The sequence below is a fragment of the Parasteatoda tepidariorum genome, chromosome 7 (genome assembly GCF_982258835.1).
Source record: "Parasteatoda tepidariorum strain Cologne lab strain chromosome 7, Ptep-v5.0, whole genome shotgun sequence".
Taxonomy (NCBI): Eukaryota; Metazoa; Arthropoda; class Arachnida; order Araneae; family Theridiidae; genus Parasteatoda; species Parasteatoda tepidariorum.
Window position 1 is genome coordinate 39,722,755 of NC_141761.1, and position 15,906 is coordinate 39,738,660.

Genomic DNA, 15,906 nt, shown 5'->3' on the forward strand with positions numbered 1-15,906 from the left:
TATTTTAAATACTTAATTTATATTTTGTTATTGCAGTTCTTAGTGGAGCAGATGGTAAAGAAATATATATTTCAACAATTTGAAATAAATTATTATTATAATTATTATTTTCATAATTACATATATGAATTTTATTATAAATCATAATTATAATTATAATTTTAATTATTATTTTTAATTTCACAATCTTAGTAGCAATTCATTTTAATTTTTTAGTGAAAACATAAATTAACGTAAATAAATAATTTTTATTTGTAGTTTTTGTAACTGGAGGTAAGATTACATATTTCTTCACTATGTCCTGAAAAAAACATTTAAACATGAATCTGGATCTTTCAAAAACCTTATATTGCCGAACTCAAAATTAAAAAATAAATAAATATGTAAAATAAAAATAAAATAATAAATAAAAAATAATAAATAAAATTAATAATTTACAAGTAAACTCTCGCGTTTGTCAGCATTGAAAATATTAAATTTTAAGGTAAGACATAGGTTTATAGATAATAATGTATGTTAATTATGATAAGACATATTAGACCACATACTTATAATAATGATAAGACATGTTAATTATTATAAGACATAATAAAGCACATACTTTAATAATGATAAAACCTGTTAATTAAGATAAGACATATTATACCAAATAAACTCAGAAAAACTAATTTTCTGGTTACTAACAGATTATTCGGCAATCTTTGTCGATACGAATACCTTAAGAATGTTCTAATGTTTAAGAATGTTTTCATATTTGCTGTGGCTACTTCTGCAATTTTAAGACTTAACAAAATATTCTCGTTAGCTGAAGTAAAAGTTATGTAATTTTTTTCTAGCGTTTTAATTATTTTTATTTTTTCAATCTTGTTTAAAAAATTAAAATTCAAAAAATAAATTAGTAGTTTTGGTAGTGTATATATAACCCTCTTGGGGGAAATTGACATGATTTTTCTTCCATTTTTGCGTGATTTTATTTCAAACCTACGCATCACTAAATTAAGACGAAACATGAATTAATAATAAATTCATAAAAACAAAAACAAATTAATGCGAAAAATAAATTCAAAATTAGCAAATACAAAAGATAATTAAATAAAGAAAAGAATAAAAATAAAAAAGAGAAAACTTCGCATAAGCAGCAAGCATATAAAAGTTAGTTCAGAATATATAGAAAACAAGAAAAAAAATTACAGAAAAATGAAAGGAAAAGAAGAACAGTATTAAGAATAAAATAGTATAATAAAAAGTATAAGAATAAAAAAGTATAAGCGAAAAATTCTTAAAAAATTCTATAAAAATCCGAGTACAAAATTATATAATCTTTTCATCAGCTCACACAGCTATATCCGCAAAACGGAGTGCTTTCAAATATTGTACCAATATGGCCAAGGCAAAATTTATCAATACAATAGTGTGAGGAGCACTCAAAAAATATTTGAAACGAAATAAAACATATTAAGTAATAAATATCGAGTAAAAAAAGAAAATGTAATGCTAACAGAAAACAGAACAAAGCACAAAACGAAATCTATAAATCTGGAACAAAATCTATATACGGGAAACATTTCAAGTATGATTTAATATATTTTCGTAATAAGATTGCCAGATTACAAAATAATAAAACAGAAGAGAAAACTGAGCTAAAAGCGTGACTGGAGAGATTTCGTTTTATAGCTCGTTCTTACTGCAGTATTGAAGCGCGTTTGATTACCAAGGATTAGCCCGAAAATGGATGTGAGCAGAGTAATATTATACTGGATAATTTGAAGGAGTTCATAATTACTAAGATTGTTATTTATATTTACAATTGTAATGATTTTAGAAAATTAACATCCATGAAAAAAAGAGAGAAAGAAACATGAATTGCCGGTTTCGCACAGATTTTCAGCCACGAATTTGTCTGAAATAGATTTTCATACGCTAAACTTGGCTAAATATTGATTTCGTTTTCGGCCTTGTTCCGTTTTTTCTTTGCATTCATTTCTGTTTTTTGCATAATGTATATATTACTTAATGTATTCTATTTCGTTTCAAAAAAAATTTTTGATTTATCCTCACACTATTGAATTTATATATCTTACTTTGGCTATATAGATACAATTTAGAAAGCACTCCTTCTTGCAAATATATATATATATATATATATATATATATATATATATATATATATATATATATATATATATATATATATATATATATATATATATATATATATATATATATATATATATATATATATATATATATATATATATATATATATATATATATATATATATATATATATATATATATATATATATATATATATATATATATATATATATATATATATATATATATATATATATATATATATATATATATATATATATATATATATATATATATATATACTTTAAAACTTTTCTTATTTCTTTTTTTAATGAACTCAGATTTAAAATGCTCACATTTTTAAAATCAATGTTACTGCCATTATAAAAATCCCATTTTAAAATTTATTTAATCATAAATTTGACTGTACATCTAATGTTAAATTTGGAAAAAAATCTGTTACGATTGTGATTACATCATAAACTAATTTGTTTTCGACTTTGTCTTTTTCTCATAGCTGGTAGCTTCTTTGGAAGTAAGTAATATACATGATATTTTTGAGCAAAAGATCTTTTTCTTTTCTTTTCCAATATGACTTGAAATTTCTTAAATTACACAAATTATTTAGACACTATTTAATAGTATTTTATTGCATAAACACTACAAAATTATTATAATTCTGAGGTTTTTGGAAAATGTAGTTAGAATCGAAATAAAATGAATAAGAAAATAATAATTTAAAAATTATTCTTCATCTTGTAAATTGCTAATAATTGAAAAAGAAATGACCCAAAATTTTATGACGCAAACTTTATGAGTATTTAGATCTACAAATATTAAAACTATGATTTTAACAGTGGCCTAAAAATATTTCAAGTAATCAAAATGAGTCCTATAAAAATAGCTCCTCTAAACTTAAATTATTTATAAGGTATTGTGTTTTGCCATAATTTATTACAATTCTCCAATGTTTACAAGAAGTCAGTAAAATTTATTTAACATTTTCGCAACTCATTTTCATATCCCTGAAATATTAATTTTTAGTTTTATGTACTTCAAAAAAAATCGTGATTTTTTTTTACCGTTAAATTATTATAGTGCTTAAAATTAAAAAAAGAAAATTAAAAAGAAACGTAAGGTGTGTAAAAGTTAAAATAAAGCTTAATTTTTAGATTTCAAATTTACTTTCTATTTATAAGTTTTTAAAATTACACTAAAAAATATTGAGGTCAAATTAACCAGAATATGGACAAATTTGTCATGTTCCAGGCTCTATGGGGACACCGAAAATCTTGGTAATATTATCAAAACGCTTTGATAATGATTTTGTTGAAAATAAGAATAAATTAAGGTCTTATCAATGTGTGCATACCTTAAAACTTTTTTTTAATATTTGTCTAATTTAGCAATAAAATATGATTTTATAATATGCGATAAAAATTGGTAATTTCATCATGATATCTTAGATCAGGGCATAAAAGCCATTTATTTAAGGTATAAATTTATTAAATGTTAAATAACAATCTATTTAATTGTTATTTTACCATATCCAAGCAAAGAGTCTATAAATAAGAGGGTATTCAAACCATTAACTGTGAGAAAAACTGCTAATCATCTTCTTTCACCCAATACGGTTAAACAACCAGAATTTTATGCCACCATCTATGATCACTTAATGCAGTCACTTAGTTCCTTACAGTTGGATACATATTTCATCTGAGAGAGTCAATATTTAAGTCTCATGACCGACCGAATGGAGTTCGATCCCCAGTCCACAATATTTCCACAGCATAATATTTCCACAATATTTCCATTAATGCAGTCACTTAGTTCCTTACAGTTGGGTACATATTTCATCCGAGAGAGTCTATATTTAAGTCTCATGACCGACCGAATGGAGTTCGAGCCCCAGTCCACAATATTTCCACAGCATAATATTTCCACAATATTTCCATTAATGCAGTCACTTAGTTCCTTACAGTTGGGTACATATTTCATCCGAGAGAGTCTATATTTAAGTCTCATGACCGACCGAATGGAGTTCGAGCCCCAGTCCACAATATTTCCACAGCATAATATTTCCACAATATTTCCATTAATGCAGTCACTTAGTTCCTTACAGTTGGGTACATATTTCATCCGAGAGAGTCTATATTTAAGTCTCATGACCGACCGAATGGAGTTCGATCCCCAGTCCACAATATTTCCACAGCATAATATTTCCACAATATTTCCATTAATGCAGTCACTTAGTTCCTTACAGTTGGGTACATATTTCATCCGAGAGAGTCTATATTTAAGTCTCATGACCGACCGAATGGAGTTCGATCCCCAGTCCACAATATTTCCACAGCATAATATTTCCACAATATTTCCATTAATGCAGTCACTTAGTTCCTTACAGTTGGGTACATATTTCATCCGAGAGAGTCTATATTTAAGTCTCATGACCGACCGAATGGAGTTCGAGCCCCAGTCCACAATATTTCCACAGCATAATATTTCCACAATATTTCCATTAATGCAGTCACTTAGTTCCTTACAGTTGGGTACATATTTCATCCGAGAGAGTCAATATTTAAGTCTCATGACCGACCGAATGGAGTTCGAGCCCCAGTCCACAATACTTCCACAGTTCTCTTTAATACATGAAGAGATTCCGGTGTCCTGCACTTTCCAGTATTCTGCAGAGTTTCCAGTGTCCAGTTAATTTAACAAAAAGCCTAGCTACAATTTACAATTAAACTATTTTTTACTCTTTTGAAACCATGCTAGTTGTAAATGGTTAAAAATCAGTTTAGTTTTTTTATTTATGATTTTAAAACCATACAAATTATAAACAGTTTCAAAACCGTTAAGGTAAAAAGGATTCTTCACCGTAAGCTTTACCGTTACAGATGCTAGTTTTTACCGCAATTTTAGAATGAAATTCTCGTAGTGTGGTAAAAAGATCTATAATTTTGAAAAGCAGAATTTACGGTTAATCGTTACCATAAGTTTATTTACACCACATGAGAGCTGCTCAATGGGTTATCGGTGATGGTCTGGGAAACCTTCCAGATGATAATCTGATGACTTGCCTTCACAATTTTGATCATCTGTAGAGAGGGAATGGCTCCTCCTCTATGATAACCAAATGACCTGCACCCAAAATAAAGTACTTTACTCTGGAACAGTTTAACGAAGACCGATAACCTAACACCCTTGGTTCCTACAGATGCTGGTCACCCACAAGTGGTCACCCACCCGTTTATTGACAACATCCAGTGGAGCTTGAATTCGGTTTTTACTGGTAACCGTGTCTATACGATCAGTCCACTACGCACGGTTAATCGTTACCTTAGGAAAGGATTAACCGTAACTACTAATTAAATCGTTTAAATACTCTATGTCTTGGTTTTATGAAATAGAAGTATTAATTTTTTTCTCCATTTTACCAGAAATGTCATTACTTTACAGCGCGGTAATTTTACCAGGATTTCTTACTCCATGTAATTGTTTAAAAATTGATAAATATATATAATAGGAGTTTTCTGACTTAAACCATTTAAAATAGGAGAATTTTGTTATTGCCAAAATGTAAGGAAATCGCAACCAACTAAATACTATAAACATTTTTTTTTTAGTAATAACTAAATACAGTAACTATTTTTTTAGAAAACCTGTAAAAATCGGAAATCTGCTCCTAGTAGTATTTAATTAATGCAGATAAAAGCAGATAAAACAGCTTGTGTCAAAATTAAAATAACATATTTTGAAAATAGAACATAATTTCATACTTCATTCCCTTTTTTAAATAAAAATTGTTAAATTCAGTAAATTTATGATGTAAATACTGAAACTAGAACTAATAATTATATTCTGTGTTATAGATATAGGCAAAAATGGTAATTACGTTTTAAATACAATATTAATTTCTAAACTGCTTGTATTATTTTGTGATGTTTATTATGAACTAAAAAAATGCCTTTTTAAAAATATGTAAAAATGTCGTTTTATACATTTTATAATATGTTTTGAAGTAACTACAATTTAATGTGCTTGTTTATTTGTCGATTATAATTATTTTGTTTTAGACATGAGTTATGTGTACAATTATCAACATTTTTTCAAAAGTTTAAGAAATTTCTAATTTATTTTCAATTAATGTATCTTTTTATCAACAGGTAAAATATAATCTATTTTATTTGAGGTTTTAGACAAATTAACGTTAATTAATGCTAATCTCGTGTGCTTTTTACTTGTATATGTTTTAAACCCTCTGAAAGATAGGTCGGTAAGCATTTAAAACAATTCAAAATATTCAAAAATTTAAGTATCTAAACATTTGGAATAACTCTTATAAACATTTGCTTACATATTTTATAAATACCTTAAATCAAAACTATCAAAATATATATGATATTTTAAAAATCCCACATTATTATTCATAAACAAGGTATCTAAAATATCCTACTTCGATTAAAAATGCCATTTATACTAAAAGAAATAGGTCAAAACCACTCATCATATTAGATGCTTTCTACTTTTCATAATATAGAGATAATTGTTTCTAACTAGTATTGTTTTTTATGTAAAAGAGGAGGAAGTCACCTGGTGCTTGATCGGGACAAAGGGGAGGATTGTTAGTAATTTCCAATCTAAATATAAGTGTTCAGAAGCAGACATTTTGTCAATAAACGTTGTATTGCAGCAACGCAACTGTTCTTCCACTTAGATTTTTCTTGTTAGTCTTGTATTGTTGTATTTAATTATTTTGTCCTCTTCAATTCTTGTCCATGTCGATTTACTAATAGTTGTGCCTTGTGAGCTTCGTTAACAGACGCTAGACTACTTTGATACTTGACTTTAAAAACTCATCTCACGGTATTTCAAATATTATAATAGTATGTAGGTTTTGAAGAAACTAACGTTCTTCTAAATCATTTGTATTAAATCTTTTCAGCTAATAAAATTTTCTTTCTTTGTATAGACAGTTGGAAACTTAGTTTCCAGATTGCTCTTGCATAACATTAATATGTATCAATTGCGCTCATGAATGAAATATAAAGGGATTTGATAAATTGGTTAAATTTTAAATCTATCAATCTTAGTTGGTCAATTATAGTAAATAATACTATGAATTTCCCTATATTAAAATAGGACTGGATTAACAAATCCATTTAGTGTTTACATTAAAATTATTTTTTTCAACTTTTTAAATAAAAATATTTTTTTGCTCTTTTCAGCCATTCACGCTGTAACAAGTAAGTTAAACACTATTTCTGGGAAATTTATAATGCAACAAAAAAGAATCCTTATCTGAAAGATAATTTATTTAAAACTTTATAATTTTTGGAGAAAAATATTTTATAATAAAATAAAATCCTATGATTAGTTAATCGTCAAAAAATTTAATATCCAAGATTTATTTGCATATACATTTAAAATTAGGTTTATATATGCTTAGAAATAAAATTGTATGTAACTAATACATTTACGTATATTTTAAATTTACTCATATTGAACTAAACTTTTTAAAATTAGTTCCAATATTAATGTGTTCTCACATTTTTAGGTGGTTTTAGTGATGGTAAGAAGTACATTTATTTTTCAAACAAAGCAATTCAGTTTTTACTGAAAATATATTAAGTTCAAAATATTCCAACGCGAACATTAAAAATGGGATATTTGCAAAAAAATCTAAGATTACACTTAAAAATCAACCTGAAGAATATGAAAAGCATGTTTAAAATCAGGATCTTCGAATCATATAGTTTAGTTTTTCTTCTGCTGAAATTGATTAACCTACTGCTTAACCGTGGAACTAGATTTAAGTCATTTCATAGATTAAAAATTCTTAAGACTTTTGTATTTGACCTTTGTAACATACTATTTTTTCCAATTCTTAATTATTATTTTTTTGCTTATCTACCTTGTTCAAATTTCTGACCCCTCAATTAGGAGACAATTACTTTTTTACACTGCTGGAACTTACATCTCTGTGCTTTAATTTTATCTGAATGCTTATAAGATTCTTTATTATAGAATAGTAATTTTTATTTATTAATCGCAAGCACAAAGTTAACCAAGAAAATATTTAGTTGAAAAACAGAAATTTAATTAATGTTCCCTCATCACGTAAATTTTAAAGCGTTAACTGTTATTTTTCAAGGCGCATTGAATTTGCACTGCAAATACAAATGAAAATTTTAAAAACTAAGCAGTGATTATAAGTTTTATTTTCTTATTTCAGGTGTTCACTTTTACCATAAGGACAAACAACATTATTAGAAATGAAACTGGTATACATAATAAGTATTTTTATGATTTGCTAAGTTACATAAATTATAATTTATTAATGTGCCGTGCTTGCTTCTTAAACATGTTTTAAATTATTTTTAATTTTGAAAATGAAAATAGAAACACGGCAATCTAATCTAATCAGCTGTGATTTGAATAAAGCGTGATAGTATAAGAATTCAAAGCATTATTGTATTTTCAAAAGTTACACAAAGCAGATTCTACAAAAAAAACTATTTTCATTAAGAAGAAAAAGTAGTGTCTAAAATCAAATCTTATTCGTCAAACATTTTTTTCGATTATATATCGGAAGAGTAAAAAAAAATATTGTTTTCTATATTCCAGGTTTTGCAAGAGAAATGTGTTTTTTTTCCAAATGAAATATTAAAAATCGACGGAAAGTTGAAAATAAGAACATAAAAATATAACAACACACTCTATGAACTTCTTTAAAAAAGTATTTTAAGTTAGCAGTTAAAATTTGAAGTTAGTGGAAAAATTTAACTCTCTTGTGATGTTTTCTGATAATGTTTTGTGATGTTTTCTGGTAAAATAAATTTAGAAATAAAGTTCTTAAATATATTTCCTCATCATAAGCTTTTTTGTTCATAAGAATTTATTGTTAAGGCAATTTTAAAGTAAAAAATGTTTTCGCTAATCTTTTTATGTGGCATTATCTCATAAAACAATGATCAAAAGAAATGTTCTGCATTAAAACTTTAAAATTCTATTTGATACTGAACAACTTTAATTTACTTATTCAATAATCTTTTTTATTACATATTACTTGAATTTTTTTATCAGATCAGTTTAGATTTAACTAATGGAGGAAACAATATAAATTTTTCTGCTAGCGAGCAGTTTAAAATTATTGCATATAATTATGCATAATATTTTAATTTCTAATTATAGCATTTTAATGATATTTTTTATTTTATGACATTAGTCATATCATTCTAAATTCTTACTGAATTTTTTATTGATTTGTAATTTTTTTTATTATTTTACTTTTTATAAAAAATCAAATAATGTATATTTGTGATTTTAATGTGATAATCTTGTAATTATAAAATAATTTTTAAAGCATTACCTTTTTAAAAGTACAAATACATTATAGTTTTTTAATTATTTATATGATTGGTTATGTAAAACTCCATGCACTGCATAAAGTTTTTACTTATTTTCATAATCTTTATAAAAATTATGTGAGAAATAATATTTTTTTTAATGAAAAGTCTTGATTTCGTCAATTGAATTTCTCATGAACTCTTCACGACTTAGAGAGTTGAGAGAATTCACGACTTAGAGAGTTGAGAGATCGAGAGAGTTGAGAGTCTCGAATTAGACTTAAAAGAACCGGAGAAGATATATAGGATGCATTAAAAAAGTATTTAAAACAGTTTGCATAGAACTGAAAATAAAATAGTAATATTCACTTTACTCAACCAAAAACATACAGTTAAGTTTTTAACGGTAAAATTTAGTTTCTGAAGATGAAATGCAACATTGAAGACAGACGAACTATCACCAGCTCGTTATTATTGAACACACCAACATTAGAATTTTCGGAAGTGCAATTATAGTGATTGCGGTGTAAAATGCGAGTGTTGTTGGTGTTAAATATCAACATATCAGGTTTTCAGAACTTTTTTTCATACTATGATATTTCTATATGATAGCTTAATTTTATGTTAACGGGAAAAAAAGTGTTCCTTCTCTAAACTTTTAGAGTTGTTCAAGATCAAATTCGGAGAGATATTTCTCAGTTTTTACTGCGAACGTGAGCCGAACTTATATGAATAAGTCATTTTGGATACATTATATAGCATAGCGATCTCAAAAGACTAGTACTCCAAAATTCTATTTACTTATTAATAATGTAGAAAATAATGATACCAAATGGTAAAAAGAGATTTTTGTTCCTCTTGCACAAAGTTTATTGCCAAATTTTTAGATATAACAAAAATAGACTAAATATAAGAAATAAAAGTAATAGTAGACACAAAATTATATTATCAGTTAAAAAATATAGTGTTTCTTAGTTGTACTTAATATCTTTCTTCGAGTCTCATTTCTTGGGCTTAAAAATCATGTAAATTAACTTGATGTGTAAATCTACAAAATTTTTGGCAGATAGTGTATTTTATTTTTAATTGATATCCTACGTTTCCAAAAACATTTTGCGCAATTGATTTTTCATAAATTTGCATTGTTTACTGTTTTAAAATGTTTTTACAGCTAACCAAGCATAAAATCGTAGCATACTTTTAAGAATAAAATGGCAAAAGCTTTGTGTGTTGTCCAAATGTTGTTTTTTTATTTCATTGTTTAAAACGAAATAAAATAATACAATTCTTCTAAGCAATATTTTAAAACAATTTAACAATTTCATTCAATTTGCAAGTATCATAGATTTTACAAGTATTTTATATATTGTTAAGATAACAAGGTATAAAAACAGAAGATTTATGTGAAAATATGAGATCCTAAAAAACCAATTTTCAACGTGATTATTGGGGGTTAGTTTGTAATCTGTTACCATACTATTCACTTTGATTGAAACAATCTTTCCTAATTCCCCAATGCTTAATATTATAAAATAAATAGATGTTTTGAGTATTTTTATATCATTATATTTACTATTTCAGATCATCTCAAGTCCATCGAAAATCTTCAGTTGTGGATTGCATACCATACATTACTTTTTTCAACAACTTTGTAAGCAAGCTCTTTAGAAATTGCTATGAAAATACTAATAAAAATCTTTCTTGCATTATCTTGAGTGACATTATTTGCTATGATTTAAGAAAATAGTTAGTGAACAAAAAATATATATTGACAAAACGTTTAACTTTCAAAAACATTGAGTACTATTAAGAAAAAGTTTCAAACAATGGAAAATGTTTTGAAAATTTCCCACTAATTAAATGTAACATTTAATGCCGATGATTCTTTCTGCCCCATTTTTCCTTTTTTTATTTAATGCCGATGATTTCATCTCACCTGCATGGTCAAAAAAAGGCTTTTAACACCAAAATGTTGGCAACTACTTGCCACAAATATGGTGTAAGGGAATACCTGAGATAACTCTTGGTTTTAATATTTCACTACACCAAGAACAAAGGATATTTCCTAGTGTAGTGAAACAACAAGAATGTTCTTTTACACTACTTGTATGTAGATATTCAAAAGAAGCTACCACCATTTTTGCTTTTCAGTATCACTAAAATTTATAATTACAGTAAGATATGATATAGGGTAAACTAACCAGTGAAGGAACACTTAAGCTTCGCTTGCCTTTTAAAATATCATATTAATTTCAAAATTCATGATTTTAGTTAAATGTCAGTGTCAACATATTTGATACTAATTGCAAATTATGTAAAAAAATTGTAGAGAACTTACATAATATTGTTTTAAAGTTTTGGAGGTTCAAATAACAAGTAGTAAGATGACCAAGTGAAGGAAAAGCTACTACCAGTGAATGAACACCCAGTAAAGAAACACTTAATTTTGGTTATTTTTTAATGCTCTTTAAGAATTTATTGGCCCTACAAGTATTTAAAAACAAGCCTATTCTTGAATCATAACCTATAAATACTTGGGAAATGTTAACTTTTTTTTGTAATCATAAATTGAAAATTAAAGTGTCAACATGTTAACACATACTGATCATACACTGGGAAATCTATGCCCAGCAAAGGAACATGCCTGTTCCCTCAACGGTTAGAAGTTGTTTTTCGTATTTTTAACATACTTTTGATGCGGAACATTACTAAAGGTGCAAGAAAATTAAAGTTCATCTTTTATTTTCACTAAATTAGAAAAAAAAAACCCAGTAAAGGAACACTTGTTCCTTTACTGGTTTTTCATTGTTTGGTGATCCAGTGAATAAACATCCCCTTATCTCAGTACTTTATTATGCTATGATGCTTAAAATCAATAAAACGCAACTTCAATAACTATATTTTGAATTCTCTTTCTCACAGTGAGAAAAATAAAACTATTACATGCAATTCATTCCACTTCAAACATATAAATACAAACACTTACCTTATATTTTTTTCAAAGAAGCAAGGTGTTGCAGAGATAATAACAAATTCAAAATTTTTTCCAGAGAAGTCTATTTGACCAGGTAATTCAAAATATTGCTAGATGACTTCCTTTTGTTTGGCAGTAAGCTAGTGTTACCAATCAATATAACGAAAAACTTTCGAATTCTTAATTTTAATCAATATGTATGAAATGTTCCTTCACTGGGTAATGTTCCTTCACTGGTTGGTTTACCCTACACAAGATTCAGTAAAATTATTCCTATGATATATTTCTATGATGTAAAGTAAAAAGCATTATTTTGAATTCTTAAATAAACTGATTGGGTAAAATAAGATTAGTTTCTGAATCAAACATTTGCTTTTAGTGCATAAGAACATTTTATTTTGTATTAAGTGGAAATAAGGTGTTCGTTCACATAACTGTTAGGACGAATTTTGGGTTGATTTTTGCGTTGTGATTTTCGATTTAAGGTAAAAGTTTTTACGGAGCTTAAGAAAATAAAATGTCGAACTAAAACAATCACAAAAGGAAAAAAGTAAATTGCATGGTATTAAGCTATTGGAGAACAGAGCTTTCGTCAAAATCAATAGAATCTTACTTAAATCAACATGAATTCAATAAATAACAGGGAAGCGGGAATCACCCCACCAGCAACAAAAGCTCTGCACAATAGAAAATATTCATAAAATAAAGAGCAAGAATGGAAATGATAAGCTCATTGAAAACACAGCAGCGTCCCTAAGGAGGCATTGTCATGCCGTCAGAGAGGGAGCAATTTCTGTTGACAAAGTATTGCCAGTAGTGAAGTGACAAAGTACTGCCCCAAGAAATAATAACTAAAGCAATTACCAAAGGAAAAAAGTAAATTACATGGTATTAGGCTATTTGTGAAATGAATAGGGCTTTTGCCAAAATCAATAGAATTTTACTGTAATCGACATGAATACAATAAATGACAGGGAAGCAGGAATCACCTTACCAGCAACAAAAGCAAAAAATATTCATAAAATAAAGTGCAAGAATGGAAAGGATAAGCACATTGACAACACGGCAGCGTGTCTAAGTGGCATTGCCTTGCCGTCAGAGAGGGAGCAGTTTCTGTGGTCGATGACAAGTACTACAAAAAGTACTGCCAGTAGTAAAGTGACAAAGTACTGCACCAAGAAATAGTCATAAACAGGAAACAAAATCAAACCAGATGAAGGTAATATAAGGAAAAATAGAAGAAAATTTCATGAAAAATAACATAAAATATAATGAATAACTATAATGAAAAATAATGTGATGAAAAATAATAGAAGATAATATAATGAAAAATTGAAATGAGTGAATTGATAATGCAAATTCGCTTTTGATAATGTAATGTAAGGTAAGATAATGAAATAAAATAAGATAAAATAATAAAATAAAATTGCAATTCTTTCCTTATCTTAATCACTTTTAGAAGGAAGCATGGGTTTTACCTACCCTTTGCTTTTTGTGAGTAATATTTTAACAACGAATTTCTTTTACGAATAGACCACTAATGACTGGTATTTAATTTATTGGTACCAATCGTAATATTCAAAATGGAAACTTTTTATATACTATAAAGTTTTAAGCTCAATAACGCAGGTTTGATGTATTGATGTTTAATTACACTATTGAAGGCAGATAATAATTTTTTATTTCAAATAATTTAAAATTTGGCCATTTTAATTTTTTCGTATGGGTCATATTTTATTTCATCCAATCTTTATGAATCATCCTTAATCTTGAAAATATTTATCTCTTCAAGAAATAAGCAATTATAAGTTTTGCTAAATGTAATGACCCAATATAAATTTGTTATGTTTTGGGAGTAATTTTTTTCTGATCTTGCTTTTAAGCTTTTATTAGTTCACTTTTTGGATTGACATGCATTCTTATTATCTTTATTACCACATGCATAAATTCTTATTATATCATCGTTTACTTAAATTTTTTAGTGTATTTATTTTTAGTTAAACAGTTTGATTCATTTTTTCCTTTTTCACTAAATTTTAACAGTATGAAACTTACCTAATGCATAGGAAATTTTAGAAATTGGAATTTTTCGAAAATAAAAAATAAAATTCGAATCAAGACAAAAGTTCGAAGCAAAACAAACAGCTCTCGAATACTCTATGCTGAAAAATCTATTTCAAAACTTTTATATAGCTTTTCCAAAACATTATTCTAATTTCCAGGGTTTCAAAAATTGTACGTTACTGTGATATATACTTATGTTAAACTGAATAGTTTTCCCATTCATTCAATTATGAACATTAGCTTCATGATATTTTCATTCAAGTAATTTTAGTCAAGTTCAAAAATCATAATTCACTTACTCCTGAAAAATTCTCGTCTAAAGAATAAATGGTATTGAAATTGCAATGCGGCGAAAAGTCTGTAAACAATAAGATGATAGAACTAAAACTTTCTTCTATTCAATGATACTTGTTACTAGTAAACATTGGAACGCCTTTCTAGTCAGTCCATACGTACAGAAGGTGATATTCATAATCATCCATACATAGGATGACAAAAATGATACCATACATAAGGTATAAAAATTATTATGTACGGCAACTGCATACTGATACAACAATACAACTAATACAATACAAATTCACTGTCAAAACCTCAAAGAAACTTTTTTCTTCCATATTTTAATATTCTCTTGCGAAATTCCTTCTCATCGTTTTGCCATAAAATGTTTAACTGTGCAGTGCAAAACATGATTAGTAAAAAGGTGAGTACAGAATCAGATTATATAAACCGACAAAATAATTTATAGAAGTTGAAAACGTTTGAAGTAATAATATACTATTCGGGATATCTTTAGTCAACGATGTTGAGGTAATATTTGATTATTCTATCATTTGCTTTAATTTTTTAAATTAATTTATTTTTGATTTTTGAGTTTTTATCTTACTTTCACTTTCTGTGTTTTATTGCATCCCTGAAATTTAAGTAACTAAGATTTTAATAATTAAATTTCTTGAAGCTTTTATATAAAACTTGTTTACCAAAGGATAATTTGTGTAAGCTAAATAATATTCATTCATTTTTAATGATTAAAGTAATGAAAAATAACTGTTTTTTGAACTGTACTCACTGTGTTCATATTTATTTACTCTCTTAAAGCAATTGCTGGAAGAGAAAAAATCTAAAATTTGGTTGAAATTATTCTTGAGAAAGAAGAATTTGAAATCTTTTTGCATTTATTTCCTGGAAACTATTTTAATGCCTTCCTTCCATTTTCAGATTTCGTCATTCATTACACTATTTAAGAAGTTATAAAAAATAATGGCTAAAATTCGTATATTAATCTATTATTAATAAATAGATTGAGCCATGATGGCTCAGTTGTTAAAGGAATAACTGAACTATCATTATGAAAACTAAGGTTCGCTTTTCAGTGGAGGCTTGCAGTCCTCCAATCTTCAGATCAATGGGTACTAGCTTGTC

General features: G+C 26.8%; 1 long non-coding RNA gene across 1 annotated transcript in view; it reads left to right on the plus strand.

Annotated features, from left to right (window-relative positions):
- Positions 1-11,155, plus strand: part of LOC107438813 (uncharacterized) — an 11,216-nt gene extending 61 nt beyond the window's left edge. Inside the window, exons 2-8 of the long non-coding RNA XR_015435466.1 lie at positions 37-273; positions 2,615-2,632; positions 5,970-5,984; positions 7,326-7,343; positions 7,655-7,669; positions 8,333-8,381; positions 11,028-11,155. This is a non-coding gene — a long non-coding RNA (uncharacterized LOC107438813). The remainder of the gene's footprint in view (positions 1-36; positions 274-2,614; positions 2,633-5,969; positions 5,985-7,325; positions 7,344-7,654; positions 7,670-8,332; positions 8,382-11,027) is intronic.
- Positions 11,156-15,906: the final 4,751 nt, after the last annotated feature.